The following is a 17319-nucleotide window of genomic DNA, read 5'->3' as shown; positions in this document are numbered from 1 at the left end:
TCCTGACTTTCAAGACATCTAGCACCACGGTGTAGTACAGAAAGAATGCAGTGTGTACACAGAGAGTTCACAGTCTTGGCTTGTACCTTACATTGGGCAGAACACTCACCAAAAATTGACATTGTCCCACCAAAATCACAACATTTTCACACACTCTCCTGCTCTCTCCTACCTGTTCTTCTCACTTTCACCCCATGTGGTCGCAGGTTTCTTTAGTTGCGGCTTGTCTGGGTCCTGGAATGTTGGGGGACCCTATTTGGAAAAAAATGGCTACATTTAGAAAATTGCAACCAGCCCCGCCGTTAAATCAATAGCACCCATGATTAATAATTAGGCCTTCCTCCAGCCCCAACATTAAAATAATAGTAATCTCATTACCCCGCAAACAAAATAGCAACCATTAATTAGCCACCATCTACCTCACACACACTACATTGCCAAAAGCTCCCTGTGCCATCACACACACATTACTGTGCCCCTTCATCATCACCATGCTATGCCCCCTTATGGATTGCACTGCGCCCTCCATGCTGCCTTTGCCCCTTTCTTCATCCCCCTGTGCCATGCTGCCTTTGCCCCCCCTTTCTTCATCCCCCTGTGCTATGCTGCCTTTGCCCCCCCTTTGTTCAACCCCCTGTGCCATGCTGCCTTTTCCCCCCCTTTCTTCATCCCCCTGTGTCATGCTGCCTTTGTCCCTCCTTTCTTCATCCCCCTATGCCATCTGCGTTTCTCCTCTTTCACTTACCTCTGTATTGCTTTCTTTCATCTTTCTTTTCTTTTCTTCTCTTTCCTGTCTTCTGCCTTCTTCTGTGCTCGGCTCTTCACTGAATGTCGGGCGTGACGGGATGACGTTGCGCCCGACATTCATTGCAAACAGAGTGGGGAAGAGGGACACTGGCGCCGCGATCATGTGAGTATTTGTATACACAAATGATTGCTGCGCCGCCGCCGCCAATTCCCCCCCTTCTGTGCCAGGGGAAGGATGGGGGGGTAACCCGCTCACCCCCCTCTCAGCGTCCCTGGGTATTATCCATAAGATATTAAGCAATACAGTGCAGGTGGATGTTCTGGTTAGGGGTTCTAGAGACCATGGGGAGATAGCAGGGAATGCTAAATTACTGTGTAAATGTCCGCTTAACCCCAGTGGACAAAGAGGAAATTTAGAAGTTGCGGTATGGAAAAAAGTGCATAGCTTGGGACCACCTGGGCCCCCAGAAGCTTTAGGGAATCTGATTGTTTGAAAGTAATTTTATGCTGAATGATAATAAATGAAACCTCTGTTAATAAAGTGGTTAAACAAATATTATGGAGAGAGCTACTTTCCTCCATATTTTCCTTAACACAGTCACAGTTGTCCATCAAGTGCATGGCGCATTATATGTAATATCTAAATATTATATATGGCCGCTCTGCAACAAACATGCAGCACTGGAGCTTTATGTATTTTAGTGCTTGTGTTTATATATCCACTATCCTGCTATCAGAGGCGGAACTAGCAAGCTGTGGGTCCCGGTGCAGGAAGGCGGGGACGAGAGAGCCCAGGCCCCTGACCCTCTGCATCTCCCATGCAGCTGGCCCCATTATCTCCATGGACCCCGGTGCACTGCACCTGTCGCACCAATGGTAGTTCTGCCACTGCCTGCTATACAATCTGCTACCTCTGATATATTATATTCATATCCCTCTGCTGTATTTGATTTATTGTTGTTTTCTATATTCTTCATATTGGCTATTTAGCAGTGTTATTAGTCACCATTTTTAATAAAGTATATGTTAATTTAGCTATATATGTTTTAGGGTCATACATTTTAGAGAGCTGTAGTTCATTCTATACATTGATCTTCTCTTTAGTATAACTGGTGACACACACAGCCTCTACCTGTCTGGCTGCAGTGTATGGTTGGGTTCATGTGCAGGATGAATGTGACCCAGGGGAGGGCTGGCAAATTGTAGCTCGAGGGGACAGTACTCGACCCGGAAGCTTATATTAATGGAAGACAATGCAGGTAGCCCAGAGACCCAGCCCAAGGAACTGGTCCGGCGGGCATTTGCCCCCCAGCCCAGCCTGCCCCGGATGTGACTAGATGGTACAGTTGAAGCTTAAAGCTTCTGTGCTGCCCAGGTGATGTTAAACGGACATTAGATGTTAATTGTTTCCGTAAGGGGCACTGTACCATTAACATCTATGGCTGACCTTTTATTCTGCCCTGGGGCATGTGGGTGGCACTCTGGTCACTTTTTCCACACCTGTTTTTATTTTGTTCATTACCAATTTATTACAGACATAAGAAACTTTTTACTGTGGTCTCCGTTTCGGTGAAATGCTTTCTATTCATTCTTTTGCTAAAGATGGTTGCTGTGGGGTTTGGGATCATGAAAATGTAAGGTAGTTGTGTTGGTGGGGCAAGAAAGTGGCACACAAAAATTATTTCTACACAATTACTTAATGCCATGTTTTTTATCGAACATTTTATAGAAATATCCAGTCGAAATATAGAGTAACATCAGGTATTTTTTCTAGGCAATAAGTTTTGCCTCAAAGTACTTTTAAAGTGGTGCTCTAGTGTAGTGATTTGACATTATAGGACCCGCTTCATTAATGAAAGTAAAGCAAAATAAATGAGTAACTTTGCACCTGGGCAAAACCAGGTTGCGTTGGAGGGGGAGGGAAGTTTAAAATGTGAGGACAGATTTATAGTTTGGGTAGGGCATGTTCTAGATCAACTTTAAATTTCAGTGTAAAAATAAAGCTATCAAGTATTTGTGTGCTACATGAAAAAGCAGCCAGTATTGAACTTTTATGTGCAAAATAATAAACGAATATGCACCCCTTGCATTGTAACATGGTTTAGTCCAAGAGAAAACTCATTTTTTGCCTTACTTTCCTAAATGAATGAGGCCCATAATGTTTATATCATTAGCATACTATATGTTTGCTTACATTTTTTTTAATGTTTTACTGGATATGCACCAAGTCCAACCAAGATGTCTCGGGTAGATTAACGATGGACGACAAGGAAAGAAGGTTGTACTTACAGCAGTCAAATACTTATTATATTATCTTGGCATGGGGCAAAATAAAGTCAATGTTCAGACATTAGTTTGTGAGATAGATGTATGTCCAGAAGTGAGAGCAATGTAGAAAATCGATTAGAATGCACAAGATTAGAGGCGGATATTTGTGTTTAGACATGGAGTCCTATCTCTTATGTTTAGTGACTGTGAGAGGGAAGAACAGTACAAGGGCAGGAATGTGTCACTCAGAGAGATAGCTGGGCCCTGGCAGACATCACACAGCAGCCTTGTGAGGGACACAATCCAGTCCCCAATGAGAGCAGATAACATACACAAACACACCATAAATACTCCTGCTGCAAACAAAGGACTAATTCCCAGTGAAAACCTTGAAGGACGAATTGGGGACTGCCTTTGTGTAATGACCCCTTTTATAAAGGTAATAAGAACATTTTATCATCTGTTGTCATTCCTGAACTCCCTCCTCCCAGTGACGCCTTTCAGTTGACAAAATGAAGAGATCAGTTTTCTTCTGATGGCTCATGGGGAAACATACGTAGCGACGGCGGAAAGTTCTGTCCAAATGTGTATATACTTCTATCCAGTGGTTGAAGTGGACATTTACAAGTGGCGGTATGAAAAATGGCATGGGGACTATATGTGAATAGAATTTATTAGTGTTACAATGAAGGCAGTAGGAGAAATGCGGGAATGGCATCTCACCGTATACACCCCCACTTCCACCACTACTTCTGTCTCATTTTACCCTCTGTTACTCCTTCACCAAACTGTATTTTATGGGTTTTACTAAACTTCCCTTTAACACCTCACCAGTGTGACAGCCGGAACTGTACAATATTGTATCTCCATGTATTAGAATGACAATCCTCTTTCTTTGTATTATTAAAGAGTAATGCGGATGGGTGAGGTTGTCTTTTTAGTCATTTCTTAATTGTGTGTCAATGCCAACTGTATTTAAGCGCTCGAATGTCCGTGTGTATTCACTTTTTATCTGTTTATGCATTAAAACAATATGTAGCACAGTCTGTGTGGGGGTAATGGAGAGGAGAGTGTTTGTTCTTTTGGGATGGTCTCCCACCGTTGGCAACATTTTCAAATAATTTTTATAGACACTTTGCTTCATTAAAATGCTGTACTAAGTCCACATCTTGGGCCTCATTCATTAAGGATCTTAACTTTAGAATTTTCTTATTTCAGTCTCCTGGACAAAACCATGTTACAATGCAAGGGGTGCAAATTAGTATTCTGTTTTGCACATGTGTTTAAATACTGCCTGTTTTTTCATGTAACACACAAATATCAACTTTAAATTTCAGTGTACAAATAAGCTATCAAGTATTTGTGTGCTACATGAAAAAACAGGCAGTATTTAACTTATGTGCAAAACAGAATACTAATTTGCACCCCTTGCATTGTAACATGGTTTTGTCCAGGAGACTGAAATAAGAAGTTTCTTAAGTTAAGATCCTTAATGAATCAGACCCCTTGACTTTATTCCTGGTGATAATGAAAATCTGTTTTATTTAAATACTGTACTCCTGTCCAATAAATATCAGTACATACGTTCCAGAGATTACATAGTGAGAATTGTTGTTCCACTGTATGTTCAAAACAAGATATGTTGGTTTGTACGAATTGATTCCTATTGTTACAACACTGTTCTTTCTAAATAATAAAAATAACATGCAAATTTATTTTTATTATTTGTTTTTTTCTGCAAAATTAAAATTGCATTCTTAAAATATATGCATTCCTTTTTCTTTGCTTTGTGCACGGTGACTCTGAACTAGAGGGTCAAAGTGTGTAGTGAATGAGCAAGTGTGTTTTTATTATGCTAGGCTAGTTGGAATGGTCAGAGTTTAAAAACCAACACTTCCCTCCTTTTTTCTATTCTGCATCCACAGGGAATCCCAGTGAGGTTTTTTTTTTCCTGTCTGTATTCTAATGAGGGGGCTGAGCCGACTGATCTGGGAGGGCTGCCACTTTGGAATCTCAGTATGGTTTGTGTGTCAGGCTGTGTTTAAATGAACAAATACTTCGCTGTGCCATAGAAAAGGAGCAGATATCCTGCTAGGTATCTTATTACAACCTTTTTTGGATTTATAAACGTACCCATCAGAAGGATAAAGTAAGTGCTGTGACTTTGCTGTTGTTTCTTGGGTTAGAAGGATAAAGTTTTTGGTGTCTTGCAGTGAACTGTTCTTGGGTCAGAATTGTGCTGTAGAATCTGTGTGTTCTTTCCATTGGAAAGTTAAACTAGGAAATCGCTTTCTGTGTGTTCACTGCAAAACATGTGGCATCCATTGTAAAGTTCTCTGTTTACAGATCATTCATTGCTGCATTAAAATGCATTTGGTTTCATTTCCGTAGCATTGAAAAGTATGTCTTGGCTGTTGGCGATGGAGGAAATGTTATAGGTATACACGATTGAAAGGGTAAAAATTGTTTGCATTACTGTACACAAGTCTTTTCTATTGGTGTAGAAGTCTGACTAAGCCATGTATTTACTCACTGCTAATGAGTGTGTTCTGCGGGGATCAGTCTGTTCTGCAGTCCATCTGTCTACAGTTTGACATGGTATAGAACTCTGAAGTCACCAAGACGTTTGCCAAAACTAAAAACCAGCACAATGATTAAGGATATGTAACAGAGACCTATTGTGATTGTTTTGTTTTTTAATACATTAAAATGTGCTTCATATTGTGTAACCAAGAAACCCGTAACCCTCCCTTTTTGCTGTACATAGCCATCTCCTAATTCATTCCCACAGTTCTGTAGGGTTGAGACTAATGCTGTCACTGATTTCAGTGTTTGAACCATGCGACGTTTGCTAAACTCAGCAAATAGTCCAAATTCCCAACGCTCCAATGGAAATTTGCCTGCAAACTGTATAATAACATTTTTGCAGTTAGTTTTCTTCTTCGGTCTTACAAAATACTGTATTTTGTTTGTTGCAATTCAAAATAAACACCTGTTCCCTGCAGCCATATGTACACATCTCAGGGAAGCAAGTTAATCATTAGCTGTTTGACAGGTATTAACTTTTATGTTGTTGTTAAAAAAAAAAAGAATGTATTCAAAACAATGTACCTGTGTTTAAACAGTGATACTTAACCCATAGGACAATTATTATATATTATTGTGTTTAGTAGTACATAAAAATAGTTTTAATAGTTTGAGTTTGGTTTGGAATGAAATACCTTAGCTATGTTCTTGCAGAGTAATATTTTGGATTTTATTTCCAGCAACAATGAGACTTAAATGTGTTTCTTAAACAAATACTCTCAAGTTTAGAATCTTTCCCATAAAAAGCTGTGCAGATTTCAGAACCTTATTAGGCTGAGGGTTGGGAATGCACTGCTGTAACTCTAGAACATGTTTAAATGAATGACGTTTTGGTGATTACATCTCTAGACCCAGACATGGTTTTGTACCATGGGATGCTGTGTTAGTCATATTAGTTAGGTAGGATTTTTACATATTTTACTTGGAATATATGTACACAATGTATGTAATTGCCCCAAAAACTTTTTTTTTATTGTATTCCATTTTTACATAACATTTTTAAGCTGTGCTACAATTTTAGGGTATTTAAGTGTGCCAGGTGTAAAGATGGAGTTATGGGAGATCCTTAGTAGCAATTGACTATTTTCATATGTACCTGGACATGCTTACGTTGTTCTATTGTTCAAAAACAATCTAAACTTCATCTGGATGTGCTCTCTCCTTGGTTCATCGGTGAGCAATAGGATGTTGTGAGGCGCTGTACGTTATCCTTGCAGAGAAGTGCAGTAATTGCATCCTGTACAAGGCGGTGCCACTGTACATACAAGTGTTTATGGTAGTTTGTGTGAGGGATGAGAGAACACCATTTCAGACACCAGCTCAGGCTGCAAAATGACTAAGTCAGTGGATCCCAAACTTTTTCAGTTCAAGGCAGGCACCCATAGTGTTTCCATAGTTTTTTTCAAGGCACCCCTAAGCCAAAATAATTACCAAGTAGTCCTTCACCTTGCTTACCACTGGCCCTGGCAGAGGCACCCCTGGGAGATCGATGAGGCACCCCAGGGAGCCTAGGCGCACAGTTTGGGAACCACTGGATTAAGTCCTTGTCTGATGCCAGGGGCAGGCTGGGCTGGGGGGCATCTGCCCCTCGGCCTGGTCCCATATTGGGCTACCTTGGGCTGGGTCACTGGGCCACCTGCAGTTTTTTTTCTTTTAAAATGTTCTTAGTAGGCTGCTGAGTGGAGGCTTGCCCCCCTGGGCTACAATTTTCCAGCCCTCCCCTGCCTGATGCCATATAGCTGTATGGCCTTACCACACTTTGTGGCATAAGACCACAAGCGCTAGAACATGTCACTGTCTGACAGGCTGATTGGTTACTCGGTTGTACAGGCCTCATGAATGCGCTGCACGGTCACATTGATATCACAGTCAGTAAGGAAACCCTTTCCGCTGACATGTGAGAGCATTATACATGTTCTTGGCCGGTTGTCATCCTAATATTTCTCAATAAGAGGCTTCTGTGCCATTCTTATTTCAGAAATTCATTCCAGTCTCCCTGTACTTCTTGGTAAGCAAAGCGATAAATTGTGACAGACCAAATAGGTTTACTAGAGCACGTTTATATATTGTGTTTTCATGCAATGTTGAGTATTACTACCCTCGTGCCTGCTAGGCTGTCTGGTCTCATCTTCTACAGCCACACACACCCTATCCATGACCACATTTGTCATGCTTATCTTAATGCTTTAACATCTGGCATGCAGAGTAATAGGGAGTTAACAAGATTTACATAGTATGAATGGCAGATGTACACGTATGACAGGTCTTCTGGCGATATCATTTCTTGTAGGGGGATCTTATTATATCCTTCTTTTACATGTTTGTGTATCCTCTCCGTCACAAGATTGTCATATGCCTGGGATAGTTCATACAGTCAACAGAAGCTCCATCAGTTTAACATTTTATCGAAGAGCAGCTTTCAAGGAAAACAACTTGTTCATTGATAAATGCTAAGAAAATAGCCAACTTTTGTTTAACAATTGTAATTCCCCTTCACCCAACATTTCGGATTTAAAGACATGCTGTTATAATATTATCTATGTAAACACTGAATTTTATTCGACCCAATTGCAGTTTTTAATTGGGATTGATGAAATGATTGCCCTAGGCCCTGTAGGTGGTAATTATTTGCAAACATAAATAATTTAGCTCCATTGTCTAGGAAAGACTGAAGCAGTAGCTGTTCCTGGTCAAAGAGGGGTCACCTTGCTAGATCACATCCAATAGCGTGATGCCCTCTTCGGTTCCGAGTGCCCAGTGCTTGTCACTCCCAGATGATGGCGCTAAATGGTGACATTGAGAGCAGTCCAGACTTTGAATCAGTCTTGTCCATCATTGATTACAAGTTGCAATTCTTGATAGAACAGGTAACCTGCTATTGGTTGGGGAAAATGTCACCTTGTTATCGCAGCTCTTTGGTATCATAAATCATATTACCTGGACCAGTTACTGGTCTCCTGTTCAATTATTCTTTAAATTTAACGTGTTGTGTTTTAAAGTAGAATTAAACTCCAATAAAATGAAATCACTTTTTATAAACTCCATGCAAGAGGCATTAATTTATATACGTGAGAGTGATTAATTATATTTTACACTGGCTTGTACCAGTTTCATACTCTCTATTTTTGCTGACTAGGAGCTGCCATGATGATACGTGGTCATGATTGTGCTGTCTGTGCTTGTAACAGGAAGAAAATATTCACCAAAATGGTTTTTCAAATTGTCATTGAGCTTTTTTTGTGATATGTGGACATGTTAATTTTAGTTAAAAACAGACGAAACAGGACATTTTATTTAGTGATCCCAGTCGGAGACGGAGAATATGGGATGGACTTTCACAGAAATATGGCAATGAGGTTAAACAAATTGAAGGGGTAACAAACACACACCCGTACGTGGGCTATGACCTTAATTGTTATCTATGGAGATGATTTCAGACATTTTGTTAAGGTGACTGAATTTGTTTAAGTACCTCAGAGCAGTGTGTCTTCTGTCAGTTCACTCATTACATTTTACCAGAACCTGCATTGTTACCAGCACTGAGGAATATAGTTGGAAAACACAGTAATAAAGCATATATGTAATTCACACAGCCTATAGCTATTACTATGGAAATAGCCCAACAAATTAATTATAAGATAGTTTGCAAACCAACTATCCTGCTGCTTTATTGCGGTTTATGGCTGATCCTCCATCAATCCTCCTATCAATATTTCCCTTTTTGTCCTGCATTATTATTTCAGTTGACTATGGTAAGGGGTCCTTAGAGCTTTTTGCCCTTATTATTATGATCTCAATACTAGTAGGTTAATTGGCTGCTATCAAATTGACCCTAGTGTGTGTGTGTGTGTGTGTGTGTGTGTGTGTGTTTTAGTGAATTTAGACTGTAAGCGATATTCTCTGTACAGCACTGCAGTTAGTGGCGTTATATAAAGAAATGATGATGATGAATCTCCTTTTTATATGGCTCTCCGTACAATACTCTGAATGTAATATATAAAAGTGAAACATATATTTTTCCATGGTTTGACAAGTACTTAAAATATATAAGAACAATCTGTGGCTGTCATCTGTTGTAAAAATAAAACCCCCAACAAGGATAATGGAGGCACACTAGGCATAGTCACTAATATCAAGGGGGTTTAAGTGATCACCTCAAAACTGGAGGAGGAGGAGGGAGTTGGAGCTTCGGTCATGTATCCAGCACTCTTAAGAGAAAATACTTTGGCCTAGACTCATTCCCTTACATGTAAAAAGGCTGCTCACAATGTGCAGGTCACAACATTATCCTGATGTACAGGACACCGGAGCACCCATCCTGATGTAAGGCATTGATGTGTATAACAACTGCTATTCCATTTCATTTCAAGGTGTACATCCTGTTGAATTTAACTATAGTGTATATTCTGGTCACTATTCATTATCATCATCACCATTTATTTATATAGCGGCACTAATTCCGCAGCGCTGTACAGAGAACTCACTCACATCAGTCCCTGCCCCATTGGAGCTTACAGTCTAAATTCCCTAACATACACACACACACACACACACACACACACACACACACACACACACACACACACACACACACACACACACACACACACACACACACACACGAGTCAATGTCTTAGCAGCCAATTAACCTACCAGTATGTTTTTGTTATTGTGCAATATACACAACTATCAGAAGACTTTTTATTAAACATTTATAGAAGTTAGGAGGAATTTAGTAAAAATGTAGAGTCATGTAAGGGTACCTGGTTAGACATGTGCAGTCATTATGAGGTGCTTGGTAACAATGTACACTATTTAGGGTTTCTTGGACAAAAAGTTTCCACTTACATACACAGATGTAAGTGGATAAAGGAGTCCTCTATACTTGGTAATAATGTATGCAGTTTATATGAAGATATGTCTTTCTAGAAATGCATTAATAAATAATTTGATACATATTACCTTTCATTTATAAGATAATAAAATGTTTTAAACCCTGGATTACTACATCAAAAGCCTCATTTTCATGATACACTAATGTGGTTTAATGCATAATTAGAATCCCAAGAGGTTTACCACTCTGGTGGATTTACTATATATTTTTCTTCTTCCTTACCTTGTCTTGTAATTGCAGACTCTTGAAACTGACTATGCTCGAGAAACAGTCAATAGGCGATGGGTGTCCATATGCGCTGTCATTTTAAACCAAGTTGGCTGCAAATGACAGCATGTTTTGGTACATCTTCATCAGATGGGGAGCCACCAGAATATCAATGGGGCGTATGCAGTGGCGCACGCAGGGGGGGTTTCTGGTTCTCCAGAAACCCCTCCCCTCCGTGAAACAACGGTACTGTACAGCAGCCGAGGCGCTGTCAAAGAAGCGTCGGCGGCAGTGCTGTATTGTAGTATAATACAGCACTGCCGCGGCTGCTGTAGAATTCAGACTCGCCCGAAATGGAGCTGCAGCAGCTCCCTCTCGCAATATTTTTTTTTTTTCCGGGGGGGGGGGGGGGGCGGAAACCCCCCTTCTAAATCCTGCGTTCGCCCCTGGTATGGTAGATACAATTGGATGATGACTGAATCTTCTCTTACCGTGTATGCAGTCATCTCCCAAACATTCCAATTAATCTCTGATCTGGATAAACTAGATGTTTATGGCCAGATCTGACAGAGGTCCAGCTGCCCGACAGTCAGGTTGAATGGCCTGATACACCAGTGTAGCGTCAATTTAAGCCAATGGTCACACTCCAGCTGGTAGACTCGAACTGCTCGTTTTGCAACAGTTATCAGATTTTCCGTTAATGGTTGGAGCTCACGTACAATTAGCTCTAATTTGAGTACATTTTCAGATGATTATATTTTGTAATATAAGCTTATTAAATCTATAAATAGAGACTGGCAAGCCTTTTACAATGTCTGTGACATCCACAGAAGTCAGTATAAACCTATTACAATGTCAAGTTTAGATTACTGAAGAAGACCACATTTAAAAACAATTACCACTCTATAAAACAAAATAAAAGCTCTTTCTGTTTGATTCAGCATGTCATGGCAACAAATGTACATAGGACTAACTGACATAGAGCCAACAGCAGCATTAAGACAATCCACAACTGCATTTTCTCAATGAACCGCATAGAAATTAAATAGAGTTGATATTTGACTAATCTGTTTTTATGTGTAACTCACTTACAGAGCAAGTAAAGTCACTATGCCGAACGGTCGTTTATCGTGTCTTTGGCTCGATAAACCCTGTAGTGTTTACCAAGTCTAAGGCTTTGGGGGAAAGGAAGCTCTCTGCTTGCTCACATGGTTTGTTTTAATGTGCCCTGGTGGTTGATAGTGGTAGCATTTTTTAAACAATTCTGATAATGTGGTTCTATTTGGACTGACTCCTAATATTTCTGGCACCACCATTTTGCTAGCCCTAAAGGCATCTGGTGTTTTGTAAGCTATCCTTGATCGCTGTTGCAACAATTAGCAGCTAATAATAATTAACCATCACCAAAATCCTTTCTTTGAAGTTTTTATATGTTGCTTACAAATTTATACAGAATAATTGAAATGGGCACATACATGTAGGCAACAAATTGTCCACTATTAACTTGAGATTCCACTGCAAATCTGTTAAAACATAAGCTGGAATCAAGCAAGTGCTCCAACATTAGACAGTGTCTTGGTGGGATCTTGTACAGATTTAAAAGCTGAAGTTTGAACAGTTAAGCTGTGGTAACATCACCGATCCAGAATCCACAAATATACACTCTGCATTTATATAGAGCAATGCCACAAGCCTATCACTCATTCTCTGCCTGCTCAAATAAATAACTTCACTACAAACATGGCAACATCTTGTAAATGGATGAATGAGAGCATGATGGACATATTAAGTCAAATATAAACACTTTAATTATTACATGAATATTATTTGCGTACAAGTACATAGGCCTCTCTCTCTCTCTCTCTCTCTCTCTCTCTCCCTCTCTCTCTCTCTCTCTCTCTCTCTCTGTGTATATTATATATAATATGTGTGTGTGTGTAATATATATATTAGTTTAACATTTATTTTTTTACTTGTAAACCATGTTGACCTTACTGTAATACACAATTCCATATAGTTCAAACTGTTCTTTAGTATTGTCCTAGAAAACCTTTTCTTTTCATAGACCCAGTGACCCAGAGCAGGAAATTGATTTGTTTAGCCCAGCAGTGCATGCACTATAATGTCCTTTTCAGTTTGCTTTCCCACATGTTTCAAACATCCTGGAGTTTTCTTTCAAGTTTTTGTGTTTAAAGGAAAAGGGGGATCTTGTTATCATTTCACACTGTGTGTAAGTGCAGAATCCTTACTGTACACAAAAAATGTGAGCTGCCCACCTCTATTGACTCATAGTGGAGTGTATTTAGATTTTGTTTTTTTGAAACCACTTTCATTAGAATTTTTACAGTGTAAAGAACAAATCGTAGAAAACAAACATTGGAAATGGGAGAAGAAGGAAAAGAAACAGGGATAGAGGGAAGGCGAGAGGTCTAAGGCGAGATCTTAGGCGGGGAAAGGAAAGAAGAGACGTATTAGCAGGGAAGGAGGGGGATGGCGAAAGCCCGGCCTGGCACCGTGTGGTGTGTCATATATTAAGCCTGCAGTCAGAGGGGCCACCCGTCAGTGTGTCAAGAGGGTCGCCATCATCCAATTCGTGATAAGAAAGCCATGGGCTACAAATGGCACAGAATTTGTTAGGTCGGTCATTAATGATACTCGTGATGTACTCACAACGGTATGTCTGCCATACCCTATTGACCACCTCCAGGAGAGCAGGGGGCTCGGGTTGTTTCCAGGCAGCTTCTACCGGACTCTTGACGGCATTAAGTATGTGGCCCGTAAGTGCCAACGTGTACTTATCAACATCTGGCACTGGTCTATGTAAGAGAGAGCAGTAGTGTTGCGAATCAGATTGTGAACTCTTTGCCAGAACCTTACAATCTTGAGGCATGACCACCAAATGTATTTAAATGAGCCATCCAGGCCACAGTCTCCAGCTTAGCTTAGAGGACGCAGAATATATAGCTTGTAGGCGGGTGGGTACCAAGTACCACCTGCAGAGTAACTTGTATGAATTCTCTTTAGTTCTCAGACAGATAGAGCTCTTGGCAACACGCGTCCTAATCTTGGACCCTTCATCAACATCCAATACCTCGCACAGGTCTTCTTCCCATTTCAACTCATAACGATTTTTGGCCGCTTGAGGAAATGCAGCCAACAAACTGTAAAAAGTAGAGATTAATCCAGTAGGGAGGGATTTGCTCATACAGAAGGATTCTATGGGGGAGAGTTGATAAAGCATCTTAAATGCTGGGATAGAATGGTAGCGGTGGCATAGCTCAAGATACTGGTAGAAACGGTCATGGGGAATGTTAAAACATTGTTGGAGGTCTACAAATTCTGGAAAAATTTGCATGGGCGCTATTTCTGGGAGAAACCGATGACCTTGTTGGGGCCAGTGTTTATAGGTGGAGTGTTGTAGCTCTGGAGGGAAAGAAGGGTTATCCTAAAGGGGAAACATAATATCAGGATTCTTCAATAAATTAAATGTATGGGTGCTGTAATCCCAAATCTGGAGAGACAAATGATAATACTGGCGATATGTTTCTACAGTGTCTGATACACTGAGGAAGGGACATGGTCCGATAAAGTCTGGAACAAATAGAGAATTCTCTGCAACATATTAATTTTCACAGCCGATATCCGCCCAATCCAGGAGATATATAATTTGTCCCAGGTCTCCAGGTCATGCTTAATCGAATCCAACAACTGAGGAAAGTTAGCAGCATATAACTGATTATAATGACTTGTCAGGTATATCCCAAAGTATTTAAGCCTTTCAGGTTGCCTGCAAAAGCTCAATTGGCTTCTCAGAGTGTTAAGGAGCTAGGGAGGCAGATTGAGAGGCAGGATTTCGGATTTGTCCATGTTAATTTTAAAATTAGACACCGCGCCAAATGCACTTAGTTCCAACTAAAGCTAAAGCTGGAGTTTGGGAGTGTCTAGCCGCATCATTCAGGTCAAAGGCGCGTCCTGTGTTGACTGGCAGGTAGGGATGAATTCAATCCTAACATTTAAGACTGTGTTAAAGTCCCCACCTAATATGATATCACTCAGTTTACCATAGAGCTGAAAGCCTGGCAAAGAAGTGGTTAAAGAGCGAACCCGGGGCAGTATTAGAAGCATAGAAGGTAACAAGAGTAATGGGTGTCTGTAGCAGGGAACCAGTCAAAATGAGAGCACCTGTGAGGATCTATGTAGGAGGAATGTATAGTCAGCGGCAGGGAGTGGTGAATGAGAACTGCAGTGCCCTTAACCTTTTGTGGTGTTGTGGAGTAGTAAATATTAGGATAGGCCAGTGGTTCCCAAACTGTGTGCCTAGGCTCCCTGGGGTGCCACAGTGATCTCAAAGGGGTGCCGCGGCCAGGGCCGGTGGTAAGCATGGCAGGGGACTACTTGGTAAATATTTTGGCTTAGGGGTGCCTTGAAAAAATAATGAAGACCCTAAGGGTGCCTCGACCTGAGAAAGTTTGGGATCCACTGGGGTAGGCTTTACATTGAAGGGTTGGGTGAATATGTTGAAAATGTGTTTCTTGGAGCATTGCTATCTGTGCGGATTGATGTTTCAAGTACTGGAGGAGCCTTGTATGCTTCTGAGGGCTATTGAGGCCATTATCATTAATGGTCAAAACTGTCCAGATCATGTTGGATACCAGTAATATTTAGGATGTGACAGGCTGAAAAGGAGTGACCAGGGCATACATGGGCCAGGTCAGGACAGGGAATGCAGGAGGGGGAAGGGAGAGGGTTAGACTGGGCATGACATACAAAAACTTAATTTGTCGAAATTGTTGCGTGTTGGTGTACTTTTTGCAAAGTAAACATTTGGATGATAATTAAAGGCCTATCCTCTCTATGGTAAAAGGCACAGGCCGGGAGGACGTGTTCAGTGGGATAATTTTGATAGAATCCTATCATGTACATTTAGGGAAAAGATGATGGCAAAAAATTGCTCATTGAATTGTTTGCAACTCTGCAGCCTATTAGGAACATTTCAAAAGGGGAATGAAATGCAGGTAGCCCAGTGACCCAGCCCAAGGTAGCCAACTATGGGACAACCTGGTGTACAAATGCCCCTCTGCCCCAACCCCAGCCAGCCCCTATTCAAGACTAATATCACATTGAGGTTTTTTTGAGTAATATAGCACAGTCCCTAAATTGTACCTACCTGGGGTCCAATGTTCCCACTGTCTGACAACTTATGCACTCTCTATACTGCTACTGTCTATTGCACTTTCCCACTAGCAGACAGTGTTGTCAGTAAACAATATGCTGCCTTTCTGAACAATCTCCCGCAGCAAGGAGAGTCCAGTGACCGTGTTAGAATCTGATGTAAGTAACTACCTACTAAGTATTCTAATGCCAGGTGTGTATGTGTGCTGACGGCAGTCACATTTCTAGATTTCTTCCAAATATTGAGGAAGCTAAAATACATATTATTTTACTGTAACAAACTGATTGTTTTTTTTCAACGTTATAGCTCCCATGACATTTAAAGTACATTAGCAACTGTTCTGATGTAAAGTATGTTACACAGAACAAAGACAGTTAAATGATTAATATTTGTGTTTGTTAGGTTAATTATACTTCAGAGAATGGCCCTACAATCTTGTCCCATAGTTTCACGAAAATGCACTTAGCCACATATGGGAAATGTCATTGAAGCGTTTGAAATGTCAGGCATATCTGTATTAAACTTCCTATTATAGCATGAAGGCTGGTGGAAAACTCTCTCCATATATACATAATGTCTTAGTATGCATGGAATTCCAATCAGCAATTAGTAGCTGTAACACTGTTACATTGTATTATATTGTAGGACTACAACCTCGTTCTGGTGCAATATTTCAATAGAGCATAGTGCTTCTCTCAGTAATTAATAGCTGGTAACATGTCTTTTCATTAAACACTGTTTGTTCACAAAGTCTGTTTGTCTGCATCAAGTGTAACAATGACTGCATTGTTATCCATATGAAAACATATCCCAAAGCCATATAAATATACAATTAAATTTACTGGCTGAATATTTTACTGATAAAGCAGTAGTATGAAAAGGTGGATATACTGTAACGAATTCTAAGTTCTGTCTATTACTGGTTATAGCACTAAGGTTGCTTTTCCTGAATAGTGAAGTCTTCTGGTGTCCAGTGCTGTAACAAATAGGTATTTAACTTTGGACATGTGTCTTGATGATTTTATTTTCTAAGTGACTGAGATTATGTGTGATGTATTCTCTGTCAATATATGACCTTATCGCAAACAGTGTGTCACATGCTGGTACTATGTAAGCTGTCAGGTCTGTCTTTCAATCAGTGATAATATAGTATCCCCTTCCATATCTTAATCCTCAATCTAACTAGTCTGAATGAAAGAACTAAATAAAAATATATGAAGCATGAAAGTACAATGCAATGTGCTTAATATGAATTTACCTTGCAACTTTGTTAAAAATGTAGTGTGCTGTAGATTTTCCTACATCACATTCATCAAAATGCACAACTGGTGCATCAATGACAGTGACCACAAAGGCATTGCTATAGGTCAACATGCTGAAATAGCAAAGCACAGTATGGCAGTAAATTTCTTTTAAAAGAGTTTTGACATCACTCAATATAACC

At 40.3% G+C, this 17319-nt stretch overlaps 1 protein-coding gene across 36 annotated transcripts in view; it reads left to right on the top strand.

Moving 5' to 3' along the window:
• Positions 1–17319, top strand: part of LOC142161173 (sorbin and SH3 domain-containing protein 1-like) — a 283529-nt gene that overhangs the window by 102409 nt on the left and 163801 nt on the right. For 16 of the 36 annotated variants that reach the window (XM_075216510.1, XM_075216517.1, XM_075216513.1 and 13 more), the window contains exon 1: positions 5028–5164. The exons of 2 other annotated variants lie outside the window; for them this stretch is intronic. The gene's annotated coding sequence lies outside the window, so the exon portion shown is untranslated. Of the gene's footprint in view, positions 1–5024; positions 5165–17319 lie in introns of those variants that run through there. 18 more of the 36 variants (XM_075216494.1, XM_075216503.1, XM_075216488.1 and 15 more) reach the window with 3 other exon arrangements.

Source organism: Mixophyes fleayi, chromosome 6, assembly GCF_038048845.1.
Source record: "Mixophyes fleayi isolate aMixFle1 chromosome 6, aMixFle1.hap1, whole genome shotgun sequence".
NCBI lineage: Eukaryota > Metazoa > Chordata > Amphibia > Anura > Limnodynastidae > Mixophyes > Mixophyes fleayi.
The sequence above is the reverse complement of the archived record's forward strand: the minus strand, read 5'-3'. Positions and strand labels throughout refer to the sequence as shown.